Here is a 14,789-nt window from a genome sequence, read left to right on the forward strand (position 1 = left end):
TATAGGACCTCTCCTGATATGATGAGGCTAACGATCCGGGTTCCTCAAGCCGCAGTGATTCTGGAGCTCTTTAATATATATGCCAGAGGCCAGAAAGGAGGGGGTAAATCGCCAACCATCTCCTTGCTAGCAGACTCACTCCATTCTAGCCCCCCAGACTCTCTACCCATAATTGCCGGCGATTTCAATTGCACCTTTGAACCGCTGGCAGTTGACGGCGCGGTAGGTTTTTCAGATGAGGACGCGAGATGGGGAATTCCACAATTGACGACTGTGCCAATTAAAAAATGGACACCAGTCGTAATTCAACTAAATGCCTTGGTAATGGAGCACGCATCGGTTGCTGTGAATGGGCGCACGCCATCTGATTTTGCGGGCGCTTGCACTTATAACAGGGTTACTTGCCCCAGCAGAATAGACTATATCTTGGTCGACAGGAGGCTGTGGAGATATGTGTCAGACATGATAGTTATTCCATCCATCCATAGTGACCATAATCCCCTATCTCTTAGCTTGCGGAATTTCATCACTGAGGGGAAGCCCATGCCCACTAATAGACCAACGCTGGCGACCAGAGAAATCGCACCTTCAAACTGCAAAAGATTCTGTAAATGGCAAAAATTTGCCATTAATGAACAAAAGACCAGCGCCCTGGGGGAGATCGCAAGAGCTCAAACGGAGAAGCTCTCTGCAATTTGTACTAACGATCTAGGTCTTGCCCAGGTTGATGTGGTCTTTGCGGAGACAATTGACAAGATGGCTGCTCTCTTCCTTGACTCTCGCGGGTCTAGTCAATTGAAGAGTAGGAAATCCACAGCCAAGTGGTACAATCAAGAATGTAGAGGGGTCAAATCTAAATTGATAAGGGCCATCAAAACCCGTGATACAGCCGAGGTTCGCTTATCTCGAGCAGTCTACAGGCGAACACTATTGGCGGCAAAGAGGGCTTGGGATGATTCCCATTGGGAAGAGTTGAAGCAGCTAGCCAATCCAAAAATGGCGAGCGGTTTTGGGCTTCAGTTCGAAGAGCAAATGATGGTGATACCGAACCATTACCCAATCATATAACGGATAGGGACTGGTTTGAACATTTCAGGAGATTGTATGAAGGGCCAGGGGTACCCGATAGTAGCGAGCCCTCTGTATATTGTACACCACCTTTAATCGCCACCGCGATCCCCACTGATCTTGTAGGACAAATAGAGGTTGAGTCAGCTATTAACAAAATTGTTCAAGGCAAGACTCCAGGCCAGGATGGCATCCCCGGCGACCTGTTCTGCGCCAGCCCCAAGCAGTGGGCCAAGTTTTTCTCCCTTTTGATTAACGCCCTTCTCCTTGGGTCCCCAGTCCCAAGCTCCTGGAAGGGGGCTGATGTGATTCCTATTTATAAGAAGGGGCCAAGGGGTGACCCTGCCAACTATCGTCCAATCAGCTTGATCGATGCTGGTCAGAAGGTGGTTGGCAGGGTTCTTTTGGAAAGGATCCTCTCCTGGGCGGAGGAGAATAACATCATCTCCCAATTCCAGGCAGGCTTTAGGGCTTGTACAGGCACCGTCGACAGGCATTTAGGCTGGTATTACTCCATTGGAAGACAGTATCCAATGGTAAAGGCGGCCTGTACCTGGCCTTTATTGACCTGAAGACGGCGTTTGATCTGGTCCCCCGAGAGCGTTTGTGGAGGGTTCTGCAGGAGATGGGGTTTCCATTGCCCATTCTGAACTTGTTGGCCCGCATGCACGACGGAACGTATGCATGCATCCGGTGGGGCACGCAGGAGCAGAAAATGGCTAAAATCCCGGTTAACAGAGGTGTCCGCCAAGGATGCGTCCTGGCACCGACCCTCTTTTCTTTGTTCGTAAACGGGGTTGTCTCCTTTCTATTTGACATCGATGCGGACGCCCCCAGCTTGGCTGGTGTTAAAGTCCCTGCGATGCTTTTTGCCGACGACACGCTACTGGCCTCTAAAACGCCCATTGGGCTCCAAAAGCTTTTGGATCGGTTTTGTGTCTTTTGTAGCTTAAGGGGCTTGGTTATTAACACCTCTAAAACAAAGCTCCTCTACATTAACCCCAGTAGGAAAGCAAACCGTACGCTCACATTAAATGAGGAGCCACTTGAGCGTGTTAAATTGTTTGACTACTTAGGGATTAGGATATCCGATCAACTTGAATGGAACCCACATATTGAAAAAATGACCCTAAACCATAAACGTGTCGTGGGCGCCATCGGTAGGGAGCATAGATCTTCATTATCCAGACCCATAGCTCCTGCACTGGAGATCTATTCTGCTAAAGCTATAGGCAGTGCACTGTACGGAGCGGAGCTCTGGGGCTTTAATAATGTCGACTCCCTTGTCGTGGCTGAAAATAATTTTTTTAGGGAGCTTTTGTCCCTACCCAGGGGCACGCCCAATAAACCTCTCCAACATGACCTTGGCCGCAGATCTATTAAAGAGATCATAACCCTCCGACCGCTTCTCTATTGAGCTCGTCTGTGGCGTACACCTGAGCTAGCTAGCTACGCAGACGGCCTTAGAGAAGTTATGAATATGCCGGGGTCTCATACAATTGTTTGGCTATCAAAGGTTAAGGAGCTGTTAAGAGCTGTTGGTTTTAGTGCCGCATGGGAGACCGGTGCATCGGTTTCCAAACTGGAGGTCAAGCGAGCATATTGGTTGTGGGTCGATGCCCAAGATGCTAGAGCTGAAAACCTGGGTAGACTCACAGACGAGTTTCGTCTGCACAAGACAGTACACTCTCTTGAACCTTACATGGATTTCATCAGAAAGCCTAAAGATAGGGCCTTATACATCCAGTTTAGATTGGGAACCCTACCGGTACGAGAACGCACCTCCAAGTGGAAACCCCCTCACCAAACACCTGACACTTGTCCATTCTGTAACGCTGCACTAGAAACTATTTCACACCTTTTTTTTGCTTGCAGCGCCTATAACAAACCCCGATCGAGATGGCTAAAACCTGTTTGTCTGCAGCTTGAGGCTAGGAGCCATGTCTCTGCCCTAAGAATCCTACGGACAGATCCTAATACTTCATTGGTCTGTGGGGTAGCAAAATTCCTCAGTTGGGCATGGGTGATTAGACTTAAAGGCCCATGACAAATTTCACTAGGTGATCTTTTACTTTTAAAGTCATACTCAAAGCTGTAAATGATTTAATGTTTTTTTATTTTTGTCTTTTAACTATTTATGAAGCGTTTTTTTTCATCAAAAATGTATTGTATATTAATTGTTATGTGCTTTTAAGATACTTTTTTATATCGAAATAAAGCTTTGAAGAAGACTTGGGCCTGGTTTTCCTGATCTTTGGAACTCTAGTAAAGGGGCAAAAGCAGGAAGACATATAGACGTCCGGTGGTCCACTCTAGCAGGAATGCATCTCTGAGAGAGAATCTTTTAGAGAACTACAGCGTGCAAAAGTACTGACGTTCTCGGAGGTGTCAAAAAGATCAAGCCAGGGTTCTCTACAGTGCTGAAGATGCCCTGTCTTGACCACTAGGTTCAGGCGTGGATGCGGAGTAAGGAAAGCAAAGGCACCAGGGGCAGGTCTGTGGTGTCTGGCCACCTGCCTATTTACAGTCGGGGAAGAGCAAGGATTTCCCCAAGTGCTCAATAATGGCTGCGTGAGGGCCTCATTAAAAGGTAAAAGTGGCTCAGTTGAAGGCTAAGCAGGCTGCAGAACCATCGTCTACATAGTTTTTACCTATTCAATGGAAGCTGTAAGTATAAACCTCCAGCGGCACACCTGATAACTACAGCAGATTCTTCTGTCGAGGGACTAGAGGAATGCAACACAGTGACAGTGGAAGTGCCCAAATCACTGGCCTCTTGTAAGTCCATAAGAAGGTTATGTAAATAATAGCTGGATGCATCATCCTAATCACCGCCATGGTCATTGCCTAAGCCAGGTTGGCTATACTCAGAATCCAAACTAAAAAGATTATGGAGTGCTTGTGAGCGGCTCCTAAGTAAGGGCAACGTCTTGTACGAAGTTGCGCAGAACGCGACACTGATTGTGGTCATATTGACTTGGTTTCAGAATTTGACAAAACAATTGGGTCCTCCTCTGACGTCAGGGCTGGAGTGGACATGGCAGAAACCAGTGTGGATTTTGTCGCCAGAATCAAAGTCAGGTTGGTATTTGGTCCTGGAGTCAGGGTGTACCCTGCCATGAGGTTAAGAGGTGCAGGATAGATCTGGCAATGATAATCTGATTGGAGACCTCCTCCGATCAGAGGGGCCCAAAGGCACGAACAGAGGGATCAGAAAGGGTGCTGAATATTCTCAACATGGCTTCTTTGAAAGCCTCTATCTACTGCATTATCACCGATAGACCTGGGAATTCAGGGTTCATCAGTATAAATTGGGGAATATACTCCACAGTAGGAGACAGAGAGGCACTTGGACATCCACAAGACTTCAGAGCAGCAATCGGTAGACCATATCAATGGCCTTAGAGAAGTGCACACAAACAGAACACATAAGTGTCGCATCACATCCTTCTGTTAGGTAATAGGGCAAGTGTCAACACATTATGCATCACTCACAGGTCTGGTGAGACAGGGAGAAATCTTGCTTCATTTTCTTGTTTTTCTTTTTTTTTTTTGCTTACCTGAGAATTTCGAATGGAAAGAAGATCTTTTGCAGGAACGCCCAAGGTAGTGGGTCCATGCATTTAACTTGGACCAGGAGCAGGGCTTACGAGACTTTCATTGGTGTTCTGCAGCAGAGTTTGCCCTAGTGATCCCTGATCGCCTTGGCGTTCATCAGGGCAAAGTCCTTGTAAGACTTAGAGTTGTGCGAAGACCGTAGACACCAAAGACACATCTCATGAGGATCTGAATCAGACATCGGTTTGTGACAGTCCCTACAAGGCTTAGGTAGGGGCATGTTCCCTTGCATACTGTCAAAAGAATTTGAAGAAAGTTTGTCAAATATGAGTTAATGTTTGGGAGCAAGCTCTGCAATCCGCATCTAAAGGCATGGAAAGAAAGTAACAAATAAACGTGCAGAGGTGGCACTTGAATGCTTCTCCGATGCCACTTCCGAAACGGGAAGAGGCAGACGAGGAGTCGTAGGACGCTACCTGCTTGTGAATGGGAGCAATACTCTGAAAAATCTCAGGATCCAGTCTGGCGCCTGAGGGGTATTCACATGGTGAGGAATCTGCAGTTAAAAGTATATAGCAGAATAGACAATACCCAAGTATTTTTTTATTTTAGAATGAGAAAATTTGTAAAGGAGTGCAATGCCTGGAGTGCAATGCCTCAAGTGCAGTGCATCTTTTTACGTTAGGGCATTAGTGCAGAAGGCACAGGGGCAATGGTATGACTCATCTACCCAACACCAATTATTGATTTTGTTTCTAGATAAGTATTGCACTATGTGCAGACCTGTACACTTTGAATATGATTCAGCTTTTTGATATGTGAGCCAATCTAGGCTGAATTAATATAGACATTTGGATGAAGCATTTGTTGGCATTTCTAAGACAAACTTCCAGTATCTGCAATAAGCACGCACATTTGTCTGAGGAAAGTAAAAAATAACCACTCTTTTCTGCATACCTGGACATTTGGAGCAGCTCAGTCAAGATTGTAAGTGGATAGTGTGGCTGTAGTGCAGATGGTCTCCCAAGGCTTTCTAGGTGTCCTGTCGAATGTGCACAAACGTTCTGGGTACTTTCTGCCTAATGTTTATAGCTCCAAAAACTTCTGATCATTCTTTTACTAGGAAAAGCTTAAGAGTTTTATTAAGCCTGGTATTTTAGTGACTGTAATTCATCTCTTGTATTATCACTGGTTGTAAGAAAGTGACTCTGTATATACCGGACCAAAGTAAGGTACAGTGTGTACCGAGACCACTGTCTCCAGAGGTTTGACAGAGGCTAAAGTTAGATATAACCTTACTCTCTAAAGTGGTAGCTTGGTCGAGCAGTAAGGCGGTATCAGAGGACAGTGTAAAGCATTTGTTGTACATACTCAGTCAGCACATGGTCTCACACACTCAAGAACTGAACTCTAGGCCAATTGTTTTGTATCAAAAGATATAGTTCTTTTATTTTAGAAACAACAAGTTATCAAAATATACTTTCTCAGAATGGATTACTTTAGTTAAATAGTTTTCAGATTGGCAATAGACTCTTTGAATACAATAGTTACAGTTTGCTGCAATAGGCAACACAATTTCAAACACAATGCAACATTGAGCTCAATGGGAATTTCTAGTTAAATGAAATTAATTACTTTGTAGATTACTTTTCTAACCACAGGACTGGATCCTAGCTTCCGTACCAGGACATGTGCTGTAAACAGTTAAGTAAAAGCGTTTTGGTTACAGAAGGGATTTTTAAGGAATGCTATTGTATTTTAAAAGTTATCACAAACTTTTCTAGATGAAATTACCAATGTTATCCTATGGAAGGAAATTCAGTTTGTAGGTAAAGTATGTTTACGCTTCTCTTGTAATCCAGTGCTTTGAGGAAAATTGAATTTTGCCCTGCTATGTGTCCCCTACGTGTTCCCCATCATGTAGTATATATACACATGATCTCCATGCATTTTCCCTCCATGGCCGAAAATAAAGACGCATTTGCAGTTGCGTCCAACGTTAATATGTTAGTTATCCAGTCCTCCGTGAAAGCAACGTGAATTAGGCTTTTAGGCCTATGTTGCCAACGTCTTTACATGGTGCACGTTAAATCATCGAGATGCACCCGTTTCTAAGATTCCACAGGGCCCGGACACAAGATACAGGCCTCAAGCCTCCTGAAGCCTCCGAGAGATGCAGCCCCGCCCGCATCCCTGACCCTTCACTTACTTCCTGCCAAGCAACGCGGTGCCCGGCTCGGCCTGGCCTGCCTGCCAAGAATATATTATGCCTACAGTTATCTGTTCAGCTCCCCGGAGTCACATTCCTAGCTAACGACCAGGATAAACATATCCGTCTATAGTCCAGTCCTTCTGTCTCCATGCAAGTGATTTACTGAATTAGTATCCCTAGAAGATTCATAGCTCACGCAATACATAAAGAAATATATGCATACACTAGTTTTTAGTGACAAGCAGCCTTTGCCCTGATGACTTTTAGAATCAAGCAACATGTACTCCAAACACAAGATATCAGATACGCTATAGGTACAGGTCGTTCTGACATCCCAGGCTTCAGTCTCCTCTACTAGTGCTAGAAGTCAGCGCCCCCCAGCCCTCCCCAGTTACACGTCATGACTCGTTTTGCGCGCACCAGTAGGTTAAAGGTTCCAGCTGCCCATGAAACCCCCTCCATATGTCCACCCACTTATGACACTTCTGTGACGTCTACATCACACACCCCTGTGCACGCCTTCTTTCACGCCCATATATTCTTATCTTTCCTTTCTCCACTTGTTACGCCTACTGTATTCAATGCAACTGTACAGTTCTACTATATATATTGTATGATGTTAATGAAATGTTGAATATCCCTTCCTGAACCTTAGTAGGTGATGGAACCCGATGTCCATTGGCTCGAGCCACTTAATTAAAGCCCGTATGACTCAGATACCACGGACTCTGCCTCTCATTTATTGAGCTATTGTTATGTTATGTTATGTTATTTATTCTTTTGTATAGCGCAGCGGTTACTCAAAAAGAGTGTCCCGGCGCTTTAGGTAAGGAGAGCTAATTCAGAATAACATAACACAGTTAAAAAGAGTACACAACAAACAGAAAATGTAAAGGGACTGCTGGGAGGCCTACTGGGTAAACAACCAGGTTTTAAGACCTCTCCTAAAGTCAAGAAGAGTAGTAGCCCCCCGAAGTGGGAGCGGAAGCGAATTCCACATCTGTGGAGCCAGCAGACTGAAGGAGCGGCCGCCCAGGCGAGCTCTCTTAACACGAGGGACAGCCGCCAGAAGTAGAGATTCAGACCTCAGAGAGCGAGCCGGATGGTAGAAGGCCAGTCTCTTTTGGAGATGCTTTGCTCCCACAGCGTGGAGTGCCTTGTAGGCCAAAGTCATAGCCTTGAAGGCGATCCGTTTGCGGATAGGTAGCCAGTGCAGCGTCAGCAAAAGCCCGGAGACGCTGGTACGTCTGTTAAGACCAAAAATGGCCCTGGCCGCCGCATTCTGCGCAACTTGAAGCCGCTGCAGCAGGTACTCTGGTAGGCCCAGGTAAAGAATGTTGGCATAATCCAACCTGGAGCCTATCAGAGCCTGCACAGTCAGCCTCCTGTGCTCCTCCGACAAAAGAGGCAAAAACCTCCGCAGCATTTTTAGTAGACCGAAGCAGGTGCCAGTCACCCCAAGGATCTGGGCTTTCATCGTCAGCCCCTTGTCCATCTTAACCCCCAAGTTTTTAGCCATAGGGGAGGAGCAGGACGGAGGGAACATGTCGATGGGCCACCAGGCCTGCCAGCTAGGCTCCGTATCGCACCCGAAGAAGAGTACCTCGGACTTATCGGAATTGCACTTGAGGCTGTTCAGTTGGAACCATGTGAACACCGCCCCAAGGCAATTCCGGATACTCTCCCCGTCACAGTCAGCCCCTCTCTCACAAGAGAAGAGGAGCTGGGTGTCGTCGGCATACGACACGATCCGGGCACCAAATGACTCCGCCACCGCCGCCAAAGGGGTCATAAAGATGTTAAAGAGGGTCGGGCTATTCTTATTCTTATTTACCACATAATGGCGCCCGAACAGGTACGTCCCCTTCCCCACGCGCCGGCGATGTAACGCAGGCCCCCTGACCCCTTCTACAGCCGTGACGGACCCCTTCTGCGCACCTGCAGGTTTTCCTGCTAAACTCCCTCAGGCCCACGGAGGAGACGGAGACTGCGGTCCAGCATCCAGACGAGGCGGTGAGGAATGCGGGGAGTCCCGACCAGAGCCCAAGCCGAGAGAGCAAGGTCCGAGGTATCCAGAGGCCCACCTGTTTCCGAAGCCCGAAGCGCATGCGTAGTGCGTAGCAGTAACCAGACGTCGTAGCAGTCCAGTCCGAGGCCTTCAGCTTTGCTTCCCGGTGAGTACCATTGCTGGGAACGCATCTAGACGGGTACATTAGTTTGTGCCCGGTCCAGACGGGTCTGGGTACACAGATCCGGTCCTGACGTGTTCACCTAGGTGGAGACGGTATGACGTGTCTCTTTATGAGACCGGTATGTTCTGTACTGTTTTAGCAGTGCATCCAGTAATTCTGTTTTCTAGTATAGTCTCTCGAGATTTCCAGTATTATGTTTTCAATGTACTAGGTAGTATCTGTTCGAACTGTTTTTAATGTGTTTTTGATGTCGTGGTATGACTGATTTGTTTTGCTATTCACTACTGTGTTCATTGTGTTCAAGTTCAAGTACGTTCAAATATGCCTCTGTTTTCCAAATTACGTCAGATAGGAACCAGAAAAGGGATACTTGAAGAATCAGTTCCTGTCCCACCTAGGGACAGTCCCGGACATTTCATGTATCATAAACATGGCCTAGATGCCATACTGTACTTAGACTTATGGGTAGACTATACCAAAAATCTGGAAGAGAAATATAGATGGCCTGTTTCAGGAACTTGGGATGCTGAGTGCATCATGAGAGTAGAGGAAGCATTATGGAAAAAGAAAGCCAGACAATCCCAGAAAGATGCCATAGAATTGTGGCGTAAAGAATCCCATAAAAGAACAGAAAAAGAAATCAGGAAAACAGAACTAAGTAGGGAAGCATCAGAAAAAGCCCAAGAAAGGGAACTACTAGAAGAGGGTGAACGAGTTAGAGCAGAACAGTCAGACAGACAAAGAAATGCCCTTATTAAGGGCATGTATCCCCTTCTCGCCGAGGGTCTGCCTAAGGCGACCCCGGAAGCACCCTGTAATTTACCGCCACCATTGGTCCCGACTACGTTACGTCATAAACCGACCGCAGCTGACATTTTCCTTTCTTCCTATTTAGACGACACTGTCCCAGAATATACAAATCCGCGTCCTCCTCCGCCTGCTCAACCTCACAACCCTGTTAATAACGCGATTACTGTTCCTCCAGCCACTGGTCCTGGAAATCCTTTTAATCCGCCAGTAACCCAGGACCAACATACATTACGTATGACTACTTTACCAGTCACACCACCAACAGCGACGGCACATCCAGTATTAGTTGATGATTCTATTTCAGGAGGAGCAGGGGGAGGTATCCCTATCACCCCGCCTCAAGTAAAACTATTAACGCTGAGAGACGCAGCATTACAACGCACGCCAAAAGTAACTACATACGCAGCCCTCAAACAATACCTTACTGATTGTAGATATGACCCAGTGCCAGGCGAAGATCAGATGATATTATATTCCATACGTCTACGACGAGTTACAAACTATTTGACTATCTTAACAGAAATGAGGGGACATTTAGACAACATATATCATTTCATCAGGACAGGGGAAAGACCAGAAAGCATTCACGAAGCTATGGTACACAGGAAGGTCGAGACTCAAAATATGATCTTGCAGAGAACAAGACCAGCCAGGTAAAAACAAAGACGAGATGAAAGTCCTGACAAAATGGAGTGACAACATAGCAGAAGGAAAACACAGTAAACAAGGTTATATAGAATCCATGTATAGAAAGATTCGTAAAGAAATTCTAGGCATACACGAAAGGGAGAAAGCAACGAAGGAAACCGAGAAAGAGAATGAGACCTCAGACGAAGATGTAGACACAGAGAACCCAGATAGAATAGCGTACGTAGGAAGGGCGAGACCTTTTGACAGGTCCACACGCCTAGAATGTAAGAAAACTTTTCTTCCTCCCGTACCAGAACAGTGTTCTCTTGAGCATTTATTCCAAGCTACCGATAGAGTTCTGAAACAACGAATAGGTTACAGTGAGCTTAGTACCATGCATGAACAGGAACTAGCCCGATCAGCAGTTCAATGGACTAGTGATTCTAGCACATTTAAAGACGAAGTAGTGGCCCAAACGTTTCTGAATCTTTCTCCAGACGAACAGCGACTGGTGGGTATGTACATGATCCAACACCTCATTACACTGTACGAAAGTCAGCATTCTGACCCAGGTCCCCTATATAATGTATTGGACGAGTTACTCCTAAACAGATGGAAAGGCCTAGGTACCGATTTGATTAATGTCATTTTAGAACAACGCCACAAATACAGAACGTTCTTGACTCCACATTTCGTTCCTGTTCCACGCCCAGTAAGGAAGACATTTTACATAGACAGACAGAATCCCTTGCGAGAAGTCCATCCTGTTCGGACAGGGGGAGGTGCGCTCGAACGAGTATTTGTTTACACCCCTTTAACGAAAATAGAACTACTGGAAATGAAAAAGTTAGTGCCCTGTCACGATAAAGATCCAGCAGGATTTCACCGTGAATTAAAAGACATGCTCCGCATGGGAGAATACACGTATCCCGATATCATTAAAATGTTAAAGGTCCTGTTGCCTGCGGGCATATATGAAAAACTTAAAGAAAAAGAATGGGAGGTGGGAGAGAAAAAGATTGACTGGGCAGAATTAGAGGACGAAGATAAAACACGAGTTCCTGGTACTGGTCTCGGGGAAAAAGCCAAAGCATTGCCCGAGTTGTTAATACAGGTCTTGCCAAGATTACTAGCCACGAAAAAGGAAGACTGGGATGCCATCTCAGCCTGTAAACAGAAACAAGACGAAGACACTAGTGATTTTTATTCCAGATTTGAGAAATGTTTCATTATTAATAGCGGCCTGAAAACAAGTAGTGAATCGTATCCACATCTTTTTGTTACCAAATTAGTAGAGAATTCTTTATCACAAGTTAAAAATCGAGTACTGAAAGTTGAGAGTACCTGGCAAGCTAATACCCCGTCCCAAATGTTACAAATGTTACAGTACCACCAGAACCGAATCAGAGAAGAGCAAGAACACGAAAAGAGACGTATGAAAGACACGAAAATGAAAGTACTAGTTGCACAGTCTGTTCCAGTGGATAGTCAGAAGAGGGGTACGACTCAGACCAGTCATTCTGCGGCTCCTGTAAAAGGAACATGCAATTACTGTAAACAGCCAGGTCACTATATAAACGAATGTGCCGTTCTGAAACACAACATAGCTACTGGTAAGACGAAAGAGAGACCGCGTCCTCCTAGACAGGAACATGTTCCACAAAACACGCAATCACCGCAGAACGCACAACAGACAGTAGCAGTACCGCAGCCTATCGCTGCCACACAACAAGTTACACAGCAGATGTACCAGTACGCACAGTCAGATTATCCAGATTATCAGCAGTATTCATGAAACAGCCTAGAGAGGGAGGTTGGCTTGCCTCTCATCGAGGTTCCTGTAGATCAAGAGGGTCCCTATGTACACAGCCAGGTATTAGGGAAAGACAGAAAATTTCTGATTGATACAGGGGCAAGTAGGACTACCATCAGTCATGACGAGGTTCCAGGGGCTCCTCTCTCAGGCTCAAGAAATGTTTGCCTGGGATTTTCAGGAAAGCCTATTGTTAATAAAGTATCGAAACCAGTTTCCCTAGAAGTTGGTCCATTGTCCCGAACCACAGACTTGTTACTCACGAAAGCATGTCCAGAAAACTTGCTTGGTATGAAAACATTAAAAGAACTGGGAGCAGTGATTTGTTGTTCTCAGGAAGGAGTGAGATTGTTTTTACGCGATTTTAAAGGACATTATGTGTTAAGAGATTTTGATCCAAGATTACTGAATGTACCACAGCATTTATGGGCGCAAGGCCCCACTGATGTAGGTTATATGCACATTACACCATACCGTGTCACTCTGAAACCAGGAATTGTACTACCACGAATCCGACAATACAAGTTGCCACCTGAGGCTGTAGCAGCCTTATCAAAAATCATTGACGAGCTCATTGCTCAAGGAGTGGTTGTAGAAACTGACTCCAATGTATGTAATTCTCCTATCATTCCGATTCTTAAACGTACTGACCCTAATGCACCTCCAGTCTACAGACTAGTGATTGACCTTCGAGAACTTAATAAATGTATCATACCCCAGTACCCAGTGGTTCCAGATATCTCTTCCCTATTGACAGCCATTGATTCCGAAGCTGCGTTCTTTACTGTTATCGATCTCAAGAACGCCTTCTTTAGTGTCCCCATCCATCCGGACAGCCAGTTCCTTTTCGGATTCTGTTTAAATGGAAGAAGCTATAAATTTACTAGTATTTACAGTCAGGCACTGAAACGACAACTAGATAGTATTCACATGCCAACTGACACTGCCCTGCTCCAGTACGTTGATGACCTATTGATTACAGCCCGTACAGAAAGTGACTGCGAACGTGCGTCGCTGACAGTCTTGTATTTTCTGGCAGAAATGGGGCACAAGGTATCCCCTTCGAAACTGCAATTCTGTGTCCAGCAAGTGGTGTACCTTGGACACTTGCTGTCCAAGAGGGGTAGACAGCTGACACCTGACCGTATCCAGTTAATTGCACATCTTCCACAGCCCAAGACACAGAAGGAGGTACGAGCTTTTATCGGCCTCACTTCTTACTGCAGACAATGGATCCCTCAGTACGCATATCTAGCCAAGCCACTGATACAGTTGACAACACAGGAGGCAGCGACATCGACTGTCCTCCCTTGGACCCAGGAACATACACTTGTTTTCAACGAATTAAAGAAAGCTTTATGTCAAGCACCTGTTTTAGCGACGCCATGCTACAGCAAACCTTTTACACTTTGTCAATGAACGCGATGGTACAGCATTATCTGTTCTCACACAAGATCAAGCAGGACAACACAAGCCTTGTGCTTATTTTTCTAGCACATTGGATCCAGTAGCCCAGGCTTTGCCTGCGTGCCTCAAATCAGTTGCAGCCACAGCTTTAGCTATCAGACAAAGTGATCCCATAGTGTTAGGCCACCCCCTGACAGTACAGGTTCCACACTCCGTGGAGGTTCTTTTAAACCTAACACAGACTCCGCACTTGACTATAGCACGATTGACAGGATATGAACTGACACTGTTTCAGCCACACATAGAGATCAGACGATGCAACATATTAAACCCCGCTACACTGTTACCCTCGATTACCTCAAACCCTGCAACACATGATTGTGTGGAAGTTATTAACACCATGACGAAGCCAAGACAAGACTTGACGGACATTGCATTACCTGACCCAGACCTGACACTTTATGTGGATGGTTCATGTATGAGAACAAGTACAGGAGAGTTAGTAGCAGCATATGCAGTGACTACTGAAACTGACGTTATAGAAACACATCGTATTGACACCCTGTCTGCTCAAGCAGCAGAGCTCATCGCTCTGACCCAAGCCTGCCTACGAGCCAAGAACCTGAAAGTAAACATATATACAGATTCACGTTATGCATTCGGAGTCGTTCACGACTTTGGAGTCCTCTGGCAAGAAAGAGGTTTTATGACCTCTCATGGAGCCAAGATTCAGCATGGCCCCCTCATTCAAGCTCTGTTAGAAGCAATACATTTACCTACAGCTATAGCCATCATGAAGTGCAAAGCACATACGAGAATCACTGACACCATTTCCCAGGGTAACGACCTGGCAGATCGAACAGCCAAGCTTACAGCTCAGACTCCAGACATTCCAGCTGACACGACAAAGACAGACGTTTCAGTCCTGACAACTTGCATGACAGTCAAGGATCCTACACAAGATGTACTAGACATACAGACACATGCTACCTCAGACGAAATCAAGAAATGGACTGAACAAGGAGGGGTCCAGACAGATCAGGGATGGTTGACGAAGGGAAAAGCCACATGGTTTCTCCCCGACTCTATGGTTCAAGTC

General features: G+C 45.8%; 1 protein-coding gene across 1 annotated transcript in view; it reads right to left on the bottom strand.

The window, feature by feature from the left end:
• HAUS4 (HAUS augmin like complex subunit 4) overlaps positions 1-14,789 on the bottom strand; it is a 288,206-nt gene that overhangs the window by 10,068 nt on the left and 263,349 nt on the right. The gene's annotated exons all lie outside the window — the stretch shown is intronic.

Source organism: Lissotriton helveticus, chromosome 5_1 (genome assembly GCF_964261635.1).
Source record: "Lissotriton helveticus chromosome 5_1, aLisHel1.1, whole genome shotgun sequence".
NCBI classification, from domain to species: Eukaryota; Metazoa; Chordata; class Amphibia; order Caudata; family Salamandridae; genus Lissotriton; species Lissotriton helveticus.